We start from the raw sequence: 13,022 nt of genomic DNA, 5'->3' as shown, positions 1-13,022 counted from the left end.
GGATAAGTTCGGCAGCCCAGAGATGGTGGAAGCATCCGTTAAGAAGAAGCTTTCGGCTTTCCCGAAGATTACGAATAAAGACCATTCTCGTTTGTTTGAGCTATCTGATATTGTTTCGGAGATCTGCTCGTTAAAGGAGGACCCAAGGTACAACATCTTGCTCGCCTACTACGATTCGTCTTCAGGTGTGAATCCAATCGTAAGCAAGCTACCAGTTTATCTCCAAGAAAAATGGACCACGCAGGCTGTAAAATACAAAGAAAGGTACAACACAACATATCCTCCCTTTTCACACTTTGCAAGGTTCTTGAGGGAGCTCGCCAAGATAAAGAATGACCCAAGTTTTGTCTATGAAACCCCTAGTCTTGATGAAAAGAGGGGAGACTACTCTACTCGTTCCAAGGACCGTGCTTCGCATCCGAAGGTAATCAGCCGAAAAACCGAAACAGGCAGTCCTAAGTCGCAAGAGGACGTGTGTCTTCTACACAAGACAAACCACTCACTCAACGACTGATATGCGGGCTAAGAAACAGCACCAGTAAATCGTGTGGGAAAATCGTGTTAGCACAAATGTATCACGAGTCCCATCCAGAAAGCGCAATGAAATTGTACGTAATCCTTGACGATCAGAGTAATCGCACACTCGGGAGATCATCACTTCTCGACTATTTCAATGAAAATGGACCCCGCATGGAATACGTCATGTCCTCCTGTTCCGGTAGTCATGTTACCACAGCCAGATTAGCATCAGGCTACATAATTGAATCATCTGATGGCTCCTTCAAAACGAAACTTCCCGACATCATTGAGTGTGATATCCCTGATATAAGGGAAGAAATTCCGTCCCCAGAAGTTACCAAACACTTCACTCACCTTAAAGACTTGGAAGGACTCATTCCACCCATAGATCCGGATGCTGGAATCATGCATCTGACAGGACGCGATCTTCCAATGGTCCATCATGTCCTTGGGCAACGTATTGAACAAACCAACTCGCCCTTTGCACAGAAACTTCATCTCGGCTGGGTCGTGATTGGAGAGACCTGTCTTGGCAGTGTGCATAGACCAAGTTACATTAACGTAAACAAAGTACACACATTAAGAAATGACAGGCCTTCGCTTCTACAACCATGCCCCAATGACATAGGGATATCGTTGATCGAAGACGAGGTGTTCCGTAGGACTCCTGATGACAACACACCGGGTTTGTCTATTCAAGACAAACAGTTTCTCAATATTATGGACACAGAGTTCAGGAAGGATGGTGGAGGAAACTGGATAGCTCCATTGCTGTTCAAGACTGGCCGACGACGGCTTCCTGACAACCGACCTATGGCATTAAAAAGAGCAAAATCCCTCGACGCTAGCATGAAACGAGACGAAAACAAGAAACGCCATATGGTTGAGTTCATGCAGAAAATCCTCAGTAAAGGACATGCAGAAATTGCTCCACTCACCTCGAATGATGAAGAGCGATGGTATCTACCTCTATTCGGGGTCTACAACCCGAAGAAGCCTAATACCATTACAGGCGTGTTTGATTCTTCTGCGAAATTTGAAAATGTTTCTCTTATTAACGTGCTACTGACCGGACCCGACTCGACCAACAGTCTCTTGGCAGAAAGGCACAGGAACTTCTTAAGGTTTTTTTGGCATAAGGACAACAACCCAGGACAGTTCATGTATTTGGCAACAGTCCCTCGCCTGCAGTTGCCACCTATGGCCTATGTAAGTCTGTTGAGGATGCAGACCCCGATGTAAGAGACTTTGTCGCACGAAACTTCTATGTGGATGACGCGCTCGTCTCCACTGCCGACGCCAAGACAGGCATCGATCTCATGAAGCGTACGCAGTCTATTCTCGCACGCGAAGGTAACCTGAGGTTGCACAAGATCACTTCAAATGATAACGAAGTACTGGAGGCCTTCCAGCCAAGTGATCTGGCTACCGGTTTGAAAGGTCTGGAACTTGAAGGGACATAGTTCCTCTGCAGAGGAGTCTCGGTCTCATATGGAATGTCAACAACGATACCTTCACCTTCCAGGTATCGTCAGAAGCCCAGTCTTACACTCGCCGTGGTGTAATTTCCACAGTCAACAGCTTGTTCGACCCTCTGGGCTTCATTGCTCCTGTAGTGATCAAAGGAAAGCTCATTCTCAGGAACCTTATATCGCGTAGTTCATCTTCAGATTGGGACGAGCCCTTACCACCAGAGCATGAAGCGGAGTGGGACGCATGGAGAAATTCTCTCGACTCATTGGCGGATATGCGAGTACCTAGAGTCTACACAACTGGCGCCGACAAGGATCTTTCTCGCCGAGAACTTCATACTTTCGCTGATGCTTCTAAAGATGCTATAGGCACAGTAGCTTATATAAAAACCTTGTGCACTGACGGAACCCACAAGACAAGCTTTGTCCTGGGTAAAGCCAAAGTAGCGCCACAAAAAGGCCATACCATCCCGCGTCTTGAGCTCTGCGCTGCTGTGCTTGCAGTGGAGGTGGCTCAAACAGCCATCAAGCATCTTGACCTCAAATTAGACTCTGTTCGGTTCTACACTGACAGTCAGGTACATGTAGTTCTAGGATATATTCACAACGAGGAAAGAAGGTTTTACATGTTTGTGTCAAATCGAGTAGAGAGGATCAGAGGAATTTTCACTCCAGATCAATGGAGCCATGTTCCCACAGAACAGAACCCTGCCGATCTAGCTACTAGATCTGTCCGCGCTTGTGATATTCAAGACAGTTCATGGGTGCAAGGACCCGGATTTCTTGACGGTGAAACTAATTAAGTGAAATTCCCACTTCTTGCTGCCGACACCGATAAAGAGGTTAGACCCACTATCACCTCTTTTAAGACCTCTACTGCTCACACTCGGCACCTAGCTGGATCACGTTTCCAGAGGTTCTCTTCATGGGATCGCCTCGTACGCGCCGTCTCTCTGCTAAAATACGTCTCGAAAACCTATAACAAGGATAAGGATCAGTGTCGTGGTTGGCATTGGTGTGCCACTTACAAAACAGTGGATGCTTTCATAGATACCGAGCGTGTCATCATTAAGCAAGCACAACTTGACTCATATTCTGATGAGGTGGAGCACCTGCGTCATAGGAAAGACCTTCCACGTAATAGCTCTCAGTTGCCGCTCTCACCATTTCTCGACAAACATGGGAGGAGCGTGGGAACGTATGATTGGCCTGTCCCGAAGAATCCTAGATGCGATGTTGATGGATGTCGACCGTAGGAACCTCACTCACGAGGTGCTCGTAACTTTCTTTGCGGAAGTATGTGCAATCATTAACTCGCGCCCCTTGACTGCGGTTTCGTCTGACCCCGAGAACCCTTCTATACTTACACCTGCCATGCTCTTGACTCAGAAAACGAGTCCCGTGGATGTCGATTTTATAACTTTGGAAACCAGCGACATGTACCGGAATAATTGGAAACATGTTCAATTCCTCGCAAATCGGTTTTGGACCAGGTGGAGACGCGAATATCTGGCGGGTCTTCAGGTTCGACAGAAATGGCAAGGTACACAGCCTGATATCAAATAAGGTGACATCATTATGATGAAGGATTCTCAGTGTCACAGGAATGACTGGCCATTAGGGATCATAGACAGGACCTTTCCAGGAAAGGACGGTCACGTACGTAAAGTGGAACTTAACATTGTGCGTGAAGGACAGAGAAGTTCGTTCGTCAGACCGATATCGGAAGTTGTGCTACTGTTGCGAAAGTAACTGTGTTCTCAAATTTTGTTAAGTTGTTCTTAATATTTGATATAAGGTAGTGATATATAGGACATACATATATCAGGAGGGGAGTGTAACGTTACATTAACAGTTAGTGTTGTTACACCTTTATAATTATGACTGGCGCGAGAGGCGTACATCATTTTATGTTCTTGTTATGAGTTTCCGTTGAGAACTTTCCTCGTGCGAAAGGACTCGCTGCTGATGATTTATGGGATAACAGTCCATAGCGTGAGTTTGCACATGATGTTTTGGACATATATTGTTTTAAAACTACGCTTAATGCGGCCGTGTAGCCATATACTGTTTTCCAAGTGAGCTATAGTGTTAATATCAATATTAATGTAAGCATTTAACGCACATAGAGATTACGTCTGTTATTTAGGTTATTGTTTACAGGGTAATCAGACCTAGTCTGACTTATATCATATAACTAATGGGATATTGTCCATTTTATTAGATCCTCAAATACCTTTTGTTTGTATTGTAGGTTTTTACCCTCTCCGGGGGTTTTGTATACACTGAATAAAGACATTCGAAACAGTACAGGGCTTCATGGATATGTATATAATATGTATATTGTAGGTAACCGATTTGATTTCATACCAGAATGAAATTGAAAAAAGCCGTTCAATCCTTATTTATACGAAATAATGTCACGACAGATACCATATCAGTACATGTAACTTATGAATTGTGATAACACTCTTCTCCTTACAGGGTTATCTGTCTTGTTCAACCAACTGGTCTTCTCATTAAAGGTGCATAGACTATGTGGCAGAAGTTTACAACAATTGCGGACACAAGATATTGGCGACACAAACGTATTTTAACTGTGTATAGTTGTGACGTCAAAATCACATGAACATTGAAATGAACCCTACGTCGTTCTGTAAGACTGCATGCCTTTGTAAAATGTAAAATGTGTCTCCGATAATTAAATTTTACATTTACGATTTAAAATCGAGTTGATTATGTTGAATTAAAAATATTTGATGCATTTTATAAAGCGTATAACAGCATTCAAGTATAGCCTTTGGCTGAGGTCGATACCTGGATTTATCAACCCGAGAAAAGATGTATTAACCGAGGACGCAGTCCGAGGTCAATATTTCTTTTCTCGGGTCGATAAATCCAGGTATTGACCGAAGTTTAAAGGCTACAATTGTTTTATTATTTTACAAAACAGTAATGTAAGCAATCTGAAAAAATACAACCAATAAGCTTCGGAATTGGGACGATGCATTGTTTGGAGACGCACTCATAATACTATTTTTAGAAACATCCAGTCCTTCAACAAAAATCACGCGCTCCAAGTCAATATCGGTTTTTATCGGTGGACACGTGATGCACTCCTGACCAATCACTTGTCGGGAATAATATGAAAAAATAATTAATAATATTATATTCATCATATGTCGGAAATAATATGAAAAAATAATAATAAATATTTAGTATTTTTTCATATTATTTCCGACATATGATGAATATAATATATATTATTATTTTATCAGTGCATCACGTGTCCACCGATAAAAATTCGATATTGACATTGAGCGCGTGATTTTTTATTGAAGGACTGGGTGTTTCTAAAAATAGAATTATAACGTGTTTCCAAACAACGCACCGTTCTGTTTCCGAGGCTTTTTTCACAGATTGTTTAGATAACTGTTTTGAAAAAAAAATGAAAAACAATTGTAGCCTTTGACTTAGGTTGATACCTGGATTTATCGATTCTCGGGTCGATAAATTCAGTTTTTATCGGTAGCCCGTATTTAAGAAATGTGTAATATTGATAACCTGAGTTACTATCGGTAGACCGTATTTAAGAAATGTATAGTATAGATTACTTGCGTTACTATCGGTACCCCGTATTTAAGAAATGTATAGTGTAGATTACTTGCGTTATTATCGGTAGCCCGTATTTAAGAAATGTGTAATATTGATTCTCTAATTACCCATCCCCCAGGTGGCAACAACAAACACCCATAGGCTGTTCACAACGCACCGGCCTGCACCAGTGACTGTTTAATTATTAATAATAATTTCAAACAACATTTTACAACAATTTGTCATGTATATTTTATCCTACACATCTACAATGTATCTCCTAGACATTTACCACTATTTTTCAGAAAAATTAAAAAAATTCTATACCTCCGTCCCGACCAGTGCGTTGACCTGAACTGAGGTCGCAGCTCTACCTGGTACACACATATTGGCCACTGAAGGTAGATACCTAGCGTCCTTCACAGCAGCGATAAACTCTGATCCGTTTGGACACAAAAACGGCCAGAAACGCTCCGTCTTCCATACCGGAACTACAGTGTATCAAAGTTCCATATGCCTTACAAGCCTTCATATAACAAATCACTCTAGTAATGATATAAACTGGGGGTACAAACCAACCTTTCTTACCTCCCCAATCGAATGTAAAAGCATCCATTCCCGAGGACCCAGGATTCCAGAATCTTGAAAAACCACTTTGTGTTTTGCATTATAATGCGATGCGAACCAATCAATATCGTGCCTTCCCCAGAGCCTCTCTAATTGGCAAAAAACATTCATTGAAATTCCCCAATCATCTGGGTCCAAAATCTTGCTTAGGTAATCTGCCCTCTCATTCTCTGATCTTGGAATCCAAGCCATCTCTAATACTATGCTATGCTCACAACACAAATCATATAAAGCCATAGCAATCTGTTGTAACTCTGATTTCATACTACCTTTCTCCACTATAGATACCACACATTGGTTATCTGTAAACCATTTAACTCTTTGTCCTTTTACACTCTTAAATAGAGAACACGTAACCATATACACTGCTTTCAACTCCCTCCACGCAGAGCTTCTTATTGACTCTATTTTGTGTTCTGGAATGAAAAGTACTCCAAGTAAAGCATTAATGTCCACCCCTAAAAACACCAGTTGTTGTACTGGCTCCCACAGGGACTTGTCAGCTTTTGGAACAAAACATGAAGCTAATAGATCAGATTTAACCTTAACAGCCTGGTTTAACGATACTTCATAATCCCCATGACAACCTAATCCATCGTCCAAGTACATAAGAATCTGAAAACCCTCTGACCTCCACTTTGTAACAAGCGGTCTCGTAAGCTTAGAAAACAGGAATGGCGCGGTCCTGATGCCAAATGGAAGGACAAGGAATTTGTAGAAATATCTTTTCCCCCCAATATCCCACGAAAACCCCAGAAATTTAGTATGTTACGGGAAAATATCCACATGATGATATGCAGAATGAATATCAAATTTAAACATCCATGTTCCCTTCCTAACATACATCAGGGCTGTCCTAATATCCACAAATTTTACTGTGTCCTTCCAAAGATGTATATTCACCATCCTCGGATCTAGTATTAGCCTTTTCTTTCCATTTTGCTGCACTGACACCGACAATGGATTTACAATAAAGGGTGCCTCATGACATACCTCAACTAACCCCGCCTGCGCTAGCTGATCAATAGTCTCCTCTACAAACACCGAATTGGACAATGCAGATTTATTATTACAAAGAAGAGGTGTAGAAAAAGGGGGATTTTATAACCAAACTGAATAACATCCAGAATAAATTTACTAGCCCCTATGATTCTCCAAAAATCTACATTTTTACATAACCTACCCTTCACCAGTATTTCCTTTTCTCCCTGCTCATATTCATAATAATTTTCGCTCAATAACAAATCATTATCATGAACCCCCGCATTGTCACATTGTTCGCTAAAATACTTATCTAGCACCCCCCTCGTGTGCCTCTTCTTGTTCGCTGGCTCAACATCACGTGGCTGTTGGGTGAAATCCCGGCCGTCCATCTGCGGATTTGACCGGACATTCTCTCCTGAAGTGCCCAAACTGACCACAGCCAAAGCAGGCTCCTCCTGACCACGGTTTCCTTGTGACGACTCCTGTGTTGTCACGAAAATTCTGACCGAAAGCAGCAGGAGGGCGACTAAAATTAGAGCCGCCACCTGTATGTTTCCTCGTCTATTTCCTTTTACTTCGCCAGTCTCTCTTTTTTCTTTCTCTGAGCTCTGGCTTCTGCTTTATAAATTTTCTTCTCGTCCTCGGAGTCGCTGGCTATTGGATTGGTCACATAGCACTTGACCGTATCCCAACCACACTCTGAAGAGTCCGCCAGCTTGATAAGTTTATTTCTGTTTTTAATGTCCTCCAAACATTTAATTATCAATTCGTGACAATACTCGTGCTTGTCCACTCCACCTACCCAAACGGCATGGGTCAAATTCTCTTCTAATTCGGCATTGAATTTTAATTGTTCATTCCTACGCCACGAGATGTCTGCATCGGCTTTTATTTTTTTAACATCAACCCTGGACTTTTCTTCTGTTGCAGTTTTAAGATGTCTTTTCAACGTATCTATTTGAGTGTCCATATACCCCTGCAATTCATTTTTCTGAGTCTGTATCGCCTCCAAAACTGTCGTTAGTGATATCGCTGGTCTTTCCTCTGCCATTTTCTATACCTCCGTCCCGACCAGTGCGTTGACCTGAACTGAGGTCCCAGCAACACTTGCTGCACGTGCTACACATGTCCTACAGGTGTCGCCACCTATCGGGGTACCATTAGAGAGAACAATTTCGCGCTAATTCCTTTTAGTCAACCGCGCGAAATATAAATAACTTACGTTACTATCGGAAGCCCGTATTTAAAAAATGTGTTATATTGATAACCTGAGTTACGATCGGTAGCCCGTACATGTATTTAAGAAATGTGTAATATTGATAACCTGAGTTACTATCGGTAGACCGTATTTAAGAAATGTTTAGTGTAGATTACTTGCGTTACTATCGGTAGCCCGTATTTAAGAAATGTGTAATATTGATAACCTGAGTTACGACCGGTAGCCCGTACATGTATTTAAGAAATGTGTAATATTGATAACCTGAGGCAGAGTTACTATCGGTAGACCGTATTTAAGAAATGTGTAATATTGATAACCTGAGTTACTATCGGTAGCCCGTATCTAAAAACTATATGTCAGTAGCACGTATTTAAGAAATTGATCATGTTGATTAATTACATGTGTTACTGTCAATTCAACAAACGTATAATGTATTCATATAATGCATTGCAGTGTAAGACAACGAACGCGATGTATTAATTAAGGATCCCTGTCCTATTGCACTGTTTTTTGTACATATGGTAACATTCCCTTCATTTTCTTTTTGATATAACTGTACCAAAGTTGGTCCAGGGTTTTGCAGTGCGACGGAGATATTAATACAAACTCAATTAAGAATTGATATTGATGAACCTATCGAATTTCTATGTTTAATTAAGGAATTAACTTTTGAAACAAATGGATACGTATATATTTTTGACCATAACAGTGTAAAAACCATTTACCTTCCTCATTGAAGTTCTGGTGTATTCAAAGGTAATCTTCAGATATAAAATAGATCAATAAACAGTTCTGCCTTCAACTCGATAAGGTCTTCTGACCTAGGTGTAAGGATATATGGACATTTCTTCAATAATGGAACCCTATAACAAAAACCAGAGATTTATACCACGATCAGTCTGTTTATGAGTCACGGTACTCCCGTTGTGATAGACACGTATATTAAAACCAGAGATTTATACCACGATCAGTCTGTTTAGGAGTCACGGTTCTCCCGTTGTAATAGACACGTATACTAAAACCAGGGCTTTATACCACGATCAGGCTGTTTATGAGTCACGGTACTCCCGTTGTGATAGACACGTACATTGAAAACCGGGATTTATACCACGTTCAGGCTGTTTATGAGTCACAGTACTCCCTTTGTGATACACACGTATACTAAAACCAGAGATTTATACCACGATCAGGTTGTGTATGAGTCACGGTACTCCCGTTGTAATAGACACGTATACTTAAACCAGAGATTTATACCCCGATCAGTCTGTTATAAGTCACGTTAATCCCGTTGTGATTGACACGTATATTTAAACCAGAGATTTATACCCCGATCAGTCTGTTTAGGACTCACGGTACTCCCGTCGTGATAGACACGTATACGAAAACCATAGATTTATACCATGATCAGTCTGTTTATAAGTCACGGTAATCCCGTTGTGATTGTCACGTATATTTAATCCAGAGATTTATACCCCGATCAGTCTGTTATAAGTCACGGTACTCCCGTCGTGATAGACACGTACATTGAAAACCGGGATTTATACCACAATCTGGTTGTATATGAGTCACGGTACCCCCGTTGTGATAGACCCGTATACTAAATCCAGAGATTTATACCATGATCAGTCTGTTTATGAGTTACGGTACTTTATACCACGATCATGTTGTGTATGAGTCACGGTACTCCAGTTGTGATAGACACGTTTACTAAAACCAAGGATTTATACCACGATTAGTCTGTTATGAGTCACGGTACTCCAGTTGTGATAGACACGTGTACTAAAACCAAGGATTTATACAACGATCAGTATGTTTATGAGTCACAGTACTCCCTTTGTGATACACACGTATACTAAACCCAGAGATTTATACCCCGATCAGTCTGTTTAGGAGTCTTGGTACTCCCTTTGTGATAGACACGTATACAAAAACCAGAGATTTATACCCCGATCAGTCTGTTTATGAGCCACGGTTCTCCCGTTGTGATAGGCACGTATATTAAAACCAGAGATCTATACCACGATCAGTCTGTTTAGGAGTCACGGTACTCCCGTTGTGATAGACACGTTAACTAAAACCAGAGATTTAAACCACGATCAGTCGGTTTATGAGTCCAGTACTCCCGTTGAGATAGACACGTATACTAAAACCAGGGATTTATACCACGAGCAGTCTGTTTATGAGTCACGGTACTCCCGTTGAGCTAGACACGTATACTAAAACCCGAGATTTATACCACGATCAGGTTGTTTATGAGTCACGGTAGTCCCGTTGTGATAGACACGTGTACTAAAACCAAGGATTTATACCACGATCAGTCTGTTTATGAGTCACGGTACTCCCATTGTGATAGACACGTATACTAAAACCATAGATTTATACCACGATCAGTCTGTTTATGAGTCACAGAACTCCCGTTGTGATAGACACGTATTCTTAAACCATAGATTTATACCACGATTAGTCTGTTATGAGTCACGGTAATCCCGTTGTGATAGACACGTATATTTAAACCATAGATTTATACCACGATCAGTCTGTTTATGAGTCACGGTACTCCCATTGTGATAGACACGTATACTAAAACCATAGATTTATACCACGATCAGTCTGTTTATGAGTAACAGAACTCCCGTTGTGATAGACACGTATTCTTAAACCATAGATTTATACCACGATTAGTCTGTCATGAGTCACGGTAATCCCGTTGTGATAGACAAGTATATTTAAACCAGAGATTTATACCACGATCAGTCTGTTTAGGAGTCTTGGTATTCCCTTTGTGATAGACAGGTATACTAAAACCAAAGATTTATACCACGATCAGTCTGTTTAGGACTCACGGTACTCCCGTTGTGATAGACACGTATATTAAAACCAGAGATCTATACCACGATCAGTCTGTTTAGGAGTCACGGTACTCCCTTTGTGATAGACAGGTATGTTAAAACCAGAGATTTATACCAAGATAAGTCTGTTTATGAGTCACGGATTTATACCACGATCAGTCTGTTTAGGAGTCTTGGTATTCCCTTTGTGATAGACAGGTATACTAAAAACAAAGATTTATACCACGATCAGGCTGTTTATGAGTCACGGTACTCTCGTTGTGATAGACACGTATATTAAATTTATACCACGATCAGGTCGTGTATGAGTCACGGTACTGCCGTTGTGATAGACACGTATATTTAAACCAGAGATCTATACCACGATCAGTCTGTTTAGGAGCCACGGTACTCCCTTTGTGATAGACACGTATACTAAAACCCGAGATTTATACCACGATCAGGTTGTTTATGAGTGACGGTAGTCCCGTTGTGATAGACACGTTTACTAAAACCAAGGATTTATACCACGATCAGTCTGTTTATGAGTCACGGTACTCCCGTTGTGATAGACACGTATATTTAAACCAGAGATTTATACCACGATCAGTCTGTTTATGAGTCACAGAACTCCCGTTGTGATAGACACGTATACTTAAACCAGAGATTTATACCACGATCAGTCTGTTATAAGTCACGGTAATCCCGTTGTGATAGACACGTATATTTAAACCAGAGATTTATACCACGATGAGTCTGTTATAAGTCACGGTAATTCCGTTGTGATAGACACGTATATTAAAACCCGAGATTTATACCACGATCAGGCTGTTTATGAGTCACAGTACCCACTTTGTGATATACGCGTATACTAAAACCAGAGATTTATACCACGATGAGTCTGTTATAAGTCACGGTAATCCCGTTTGGATAGACACGTATATTTAAACCAGAGATTTATACGTGTATGAGTCACGGTACTCCCGTTGTGATAGAAACGTATATTTAAACCCGGGATTTATACCACGATCAGGCTGTTTATGAGTCACGGTACTTCTTTTGTGATAGACACGTATATTAAAACCAGAGATTTATACCACGATCAGGTTGTTTATGAGTCAAGGTACTCCTTTTGTGATAGACACGTATACTAAAACCCGGGATTTATACCACGTTCAGGCTGTTTATGAGTCACGGTACTTCTTTTGTGATAGACACGTATATTTTATACCACGATCAGTCTGTTTATGAGTTACGGTACTCCCGCTGTGATAGACACGTATACTAAAACCCGGGATTTATACCACGATCAGGCTGTTTATGAATCACGGTACTCCCGTTGTGATAGAAACGTATATTTAAACCCGGGATTTATACCACGATCAGGCTGTTTATGAGTCACGGTACTCCCGTTGTGATAGACACGTATATTGTTTATGAATCACGGTACTCCCGTTGTGATAGACACGTATATTGTTTATGAATCACGGTACTCCCGTTGTGATAGACACGTATATTTAAAACAGAGATTTATACCACGATCAGGCTGTTTATGAATCACGGGATAGACACGTATATTAAAACCAGAGATTCATACCACAATCAGTCTGTTTATAAGTCACGGTACTCCCGTTGTGATAGACACGTATATTTAAACCAGTGATTTATACCAGGATCAGGTTGTGTATGAGTCACGGTACTCCCGTTGTGATAGACACGTATATTTAAACCAGAGATTTATACCAGGATCAGGTTGTGTATGAGTCACGGGACTCCCGT

This window comes from Mizuhopecten yessoensis, unplaced genomic scaffold, assembly GCF_002113885.1.
Source record: "Mizuhopecten yessoensis strain PY_sf001 unplaced genomic scaffold, ASM211388v2 scaffold193, whole genome shotgun sequence".
Taxonomy (NCBI): Eukaryota; Metazoa; Mollusca; class Bivalvia; order Pectinida; family Pectinidae; genus Mizuhopecten; species Mizuhopecten yessoensis.
Note: the sequence above shows the minus strand (reverse complement) of the source record.